Source organism: Bison bison, unplaced genomic scaffold (assembly GCF_000754665.1).
Source record: "Bison bison bison isolate TAMUID 2011002044 unplaced genomic scaffold, Bison_UMD1.0 scf7180017864456, whole genome shotgun sequence".
Classification (NCBI taxonomy): domain Eukaryota; kingdom Metazoa; phylum Chordata; class Mammalia; order Artiodactyla; family Bovidae; genus Bison; species Bison bison.
Genome location: NW_011495018.1, coordinates 27,082,723 through 27,088,266, shown reverse-complemented (window position 1 = coordinate 27,088,266; position 5,544 = coordinate 27,082,723).

Below are 5,544 nucleotides of genomic sequence, written 5' to 3'. Positions count from 1 at the left end.
CTATTTCCCATGAAGTGATGGGACTGGATGCCATGATCTTAGTTTTCTGAATGTTGAGCTTTAAGCCAACTTTTTCACCTGCTCTTTCACTTTCATCAAGAGGCTCTTTAGTTCTTCTTCACTTTCTGCCATAAGGGTGGTGTCATTTGCATATCTGAGGTAATTGATATTTTTCCTGGCAATCTTGATTCCAGCTTGTCCTTCATCCAGCCCAGCATTTCTCATGATGTACTCTCCATATAAGTTAAATAAGCAGGGTGACAATATACAGCCTTGACGTACTCCTTTTCCTATTTGGAACCAGTCTGTTGTTCCAGGCTGCTTCCTGGCCTGCATACAGATTTCTCAAGAGGCAGGTCAGGTGGTCTGGTATCCCCATCTCTTTCAGAATTTTCCACAGTTTATTGTGATCCACACAGTCAAAGGCTTTGGCGTAGTCAATAAAGCAGAAATAGATGTTTTTCTGGAACTCTCTTGCTTTTTCGATGATCCAGCAGACGCTGGCAATTTGATCTTTGGTTCCTCTGCCTTTTCTAAAACCAAATGGAGATGTAGAAACAAAGAATAGCTGGTAACAATTTAGAGAACAGACCAGTCACTAAGCAGTAACTGGACTCCCAGTTCCCTGAAAAATGTAGATAAAGGCCTGACCCACATTCCTAAGTTGCTTTAAGAGGAAGCAGACCCCCACCAGATGAAGACTGTTGACCACAGGCACTCAGACCACAGACCAGCTGAAACCAGGATTAGTGACGCTTGAAACTTCACCTTGAGGCCAACCGATCTGAGAACCGTGCCCGAGCTAATCACATACCAGGCCCCGACCTCACACAGCCTAAAACTTTGTCCTCTGACCCACAACTTGGAGATGGTCTTAGGATATTAGTCCACCACCTTCCCAGATTGCTGGCCTCCTGAATAAAGCAGGAGGCCAACTTTTCCTTTTCCACCAACCCTTGTCCCTCAAGTATTGGCCTTTGATGCCAAGTACCAGCCTTTTCCTCTAATGTAATCACATGAGTGGCCTTTGTGTCTGTGTATCTCCATGTGACCCACGAGGACTGGCACTGACCGGCACTTCCACTGGATAGGCCCTATACCAGCACTCCACACACGTCACCTCATGGGATCCTCATACAACGTCCCGGGGGAGCTGCTATCGTCCCCATGTCACAGAGGGCGGCACTCGGGCTCAGGGAAGTCAAGTCATGACTGTAGGTTCAGGACAGACCTCCTCAAGATGTGCTGCTGTTACCGAGTCCAAGCTCACTCTGCTTGCTGCCACAAAATAGGCCAATAAATCCCAGATGAGATGTCAAGACAAGTGAGTGAATGTTAGTAGCTCAGTTGTGTCCAACTCTTTGCCACCCCATGGACTGTAGCCTGCCAGGCTTTTCTGTCCATGGGATTCTCCAGGCAAGAATACTGGGGTGGGTTACCATTTCCTTCCAGGCTTCTTTGTCCATGGGATCCTCCAGGCAAGAATATTGGAGTGGGTTGCCATTTCCATCTCCAGGGGATCTTCCCAACCCAGGGATCTAACCCAGGTCTCCTGCATTGCAGGCAGATTCTTTACCACTGTGCCATGAGGGCTTCAGTGTTAAGACAAGGGAAGGACTTTATTTGATAGCCAGCTGATGGAGTAGACTGCAGGCTAGCACCTCAAAATAATCACCTTGTCGGGGCCTGGATGCCAGGTTCTTTTATGGATCAGAGATGGAGGTGAGGGGAGGAAATTAAGTAAAAAGACTGTTCTGTCCTTACAGATGTCCGTTAGAACATCACGTCTCAAGTAGGAGGATGTGTTAGTTTCACTTCCTTACAGTCCTTCACAGGTGGGCTGGCTCAGGGTATTTCCCTAAAGCAGGCCATTATGTATGCCTCCAAGAACAAAAGCCTTGAGAGTCCCTTGGACTGCAAGGAGATGCTACCAGGTCATCCTAAAGGAAATCAGTCCTGAATATTCATTAGAAGGACTGATGTTGAAGCTGAAATTCCAATACTTTGGCCACCTGATGTGAAGAACTGACTCATTGGAAAAGACCCTGATGCTGGGAAAGATTGAAGGCAGGAGGAGAAGGGGACAACAGAGGATGAGATGGTTGGATGACATCACTGACTCAACGGACATGAGTTTGAGTGAGCTTGGGAGTTGGTGATGGACAGGGAGGCCTGGCGTGCTGCAGTCCATGGGGTCGTAAAGAGTCGGAGACGACTGAGCGACTGAACTGAACTGAACAACAAAAGTAGCAAGATGAGGGTTAAAGTCACAGAAGCAGATCCAGCATGAATTCAAAATTAACCTTTTCCTGGTTACACTACTTTGGCATACAGGTTATTTTGAACTAATGGCAGTGGAGACTCTGTGGGCTCCAGAGAAATTACTGCCCCTCCCTTAACTAACTTGCAGGACTTAAACTGAGAATTTTTCCCAAAGAAATTTTTTTCCCTATACGTCAGGGCAAATCTCTGGTCACCGAACATCTGCACGTCTTCTTATGAAATCATACCCCCAGAGACTTTACAGAAGCTAATGCTGTGATTAGTCACTCAGTCCAACTCTTTGAGACCCCATGGAGCCTGCCAGGCTCCTCTGTCCAAGGGGATTCTCCAGGCTAGAATACTGGAGTGGGTTGCCATGCCCTTCTCCAGTGGATCTTCCCAACCCAGGGATCGAACCCAGGTCTCCCTCACTGGAGGAGGATTCTTTACTGTCTGAGCCACCAGAGAAGGCCAAGAATACTAGAGTGGGTTGCCTATCCCTTCTCCAGGGGTCTTCCTGACCCAGGAATTGAACTGGGGTCTCCAGTATTGCCCGTGGATTCTGGTGGTCAACAGGAATTCTTGAGCTTGTCTTTCAGAGCAATAGACAGGGGAAGAGCCTGTAAAAACCCCTCTGCTTATAAACTGCCTTCACTTATTAAGCTTGCTTAGTTACTTTTTTCCCTCCTTAAAAAGAAATATTATTTATTTATTTACTTTTGGCTGTGCTGGGTCTTCGCTGCTGCACAGGCTTTCTCTAGTTGTCACTAACAGGGGCTATTCTCTAGTTGCAATGCTCAGGCTTCCCATTGCCATAGCGTCTCTTGTTGTGGAGCACGGGCTCTAGGGACGTGGGCTTCAGTAGCTGTGGCATGTGAGCTCAGTAAGTGTGGCTCTCCGGCTCTGGATCACAGGCTTAGTTGATCCTTGGCATGTGGGATCTTACCGGATCAAGGATTGAACCCTTGTCTCCTACAGTGGCAAGCGGATTCTTCACCACAGAGCCACTAGGGAAGCCCCCACTTTTTTCCTCTTTAATTGCATATCTTAGTGTCATGTAACCCAACTGACTTATGGAAACTTGGAGTCAGCTCTTTCCAGCGCAAGCCAGCTAAGTCTGGCTGGGACCACCAACCCGAAAACTGGGCCTGCACACAGGTGTTTAATGAAGGACTTTTTGACATCTGCTGCTGCTGCTAAGTCACTTCAGTCGTGTCCAACTCTGCGACACCATAGACGGCAGCCCACCAGGCTCCCCCGTCCCTGGGATTCTCCAGACAAGAACACTGGAGTGGGTTGCCATTTTCTTCTCCAATGCATGAAAGTGAAAAGTGAACGTGAAGTCACTCAGTCGTGTCTGACTCTTCATGACTCCATGGACTGTAGCCTACCAGGCTCCTCCATTCATGGGATTTTCCAGGCAAGAGTACTGGACTGGGTTGCCATTGCCTTCTCCATCAGAGACTGGAAAACTTTACCCTCAGATCATGCTAAGTGCCTATACTTTTGAGTATTCAGAAGCATATAACCCAGGTACACCTCTGTAGGACACCAGTTACCTCATGTTTCCCTTGCCTCCAATCACCTTTCCCCATGCCAAGACCACAGGCTTATTCCATAAATATCCCAACCCCCTTGACTTGGGGGACAGAGATCTGAGGCTTGTTCTCCCATCTCAATTGCCTTCCCTGTGGCAAAAACTCTTCCTCTGCTGCAGATCTTGTCATCTCAGTGTTTGGTTTGCTGTGTGTTGGGCAAACAGACCTGGTTTTGTAACACTTATTGTCCTGTGCATGACTATCCTGTCCTAGGAAGCCCCCAGGCTCCTACCCCATTCCTTAGCTCAGAATGGTTGTTAAGTACCTCATTTTATCTTTCTGTCTCTGAATCTCTCATATATGTGAGATTCCCACACATATGAAATTAAATTTGATTTTCTCCTGTTAATTTGTCTTTAACAGTAGAAAATTTCAATTTAATTCTTAAACGAGTCAGAAGAACCAGAAGTGTAGAGGACAGGTTTCTTTCTCCCGGACACTAGTTAAAGGCTACACAACTTGTGGGTGAAAAAGGGGGATTTGAACCCAGGCCAGGTGGGAGTGGGGAGGTGAGGGAGGGGGCAGAGAAGCATTTTTTCTTTTTTTGGCTTTCTTCTCAATGCTAGCATGTCACAAGTAGGATACAGGTGGGGAAGGATATTGCTCCCATCAGCCCTCAAGCTGGGCCTTGGGTAACTGGAGCACTCAGGCTGGTGGCCACTGGAGGACCCTGTTAGAGGATGCTGAGGAGGGGCACTGGTGGGCAGCAGGTAAGAGAGACCCAGCAAAGGGGGTATCCACCCTTGTGCATCTACTGTGCATCAATGCAGATGGCTGACAAAAGGTCTGGGTGGCAGGCAGAGCCTGGCACACAGCCTCCGGTGTGGAATGTGGGGTGAGGTGACCCAGGAGGCTGGGAGCCCAGCAGGAGTGTGGCTCCAAGAGGCTGTCTGGAATCTCTGCCTTCCATCTGTAGTGGACATGGGTCTCTATTTGTAGCTGATGTACCCTTTTCATGCTGCCCAAATTGACTTCAGGTGCCTGCTCTAAACACATATACACTCTCTGCAAATCCTAACTTCAGTGTGACTTTAAAATACTTGGAATAAAACAGCTTGATTGGATTCTAAATCCATTATTCTCTGATCACTAGAATTGTAATTACAGTTATTGAAAGTCAATGAATGTTAGAGTCTTTACATACCATTCAAGCCATTGTAGATGTTTATATGGCTGTAAAAATTGGTTTTAAGTTTATCATCCCCTTTGTTGTTGTTTAGTCACTCAGTTGTGTCCAACTCTGTGTGACCCCAAGGACTGCAGCACGCCAGGCTTCCCTGTCCATCGCCAGCTCCCGGAGCTTGCTCAAATTCATGTCCCTTGAGCTGGCGATGCCATCCAACCATCTCATCTTCTGTCATTCCCTTCTCCACTTGCCTTCAATCTTTCCCAGCATCAGGGTCTTTTCCAACGTGTCAGCTCTTCGCATCAGGTGGTCAAAGTATTGGAGCTTCAGCTTCAGCATCAGTCCTTCCAATGAATTTCAGGACTGATTTCGTTTAGGTTTGACTGGCTTGATCTCCTTGCAGTTCAAGGGACTCTCAAGAGTCTTCTCCAACACCACAGTTCAAAAGCATCAATTCTTTGGCACTTTCTTTATAGTCCAACTTTCACATCCATGCATGACCACTGGAAAAACCATAGCTTTAACTAGACAGATCTTTGTGGGCAAACTAATGTCTCT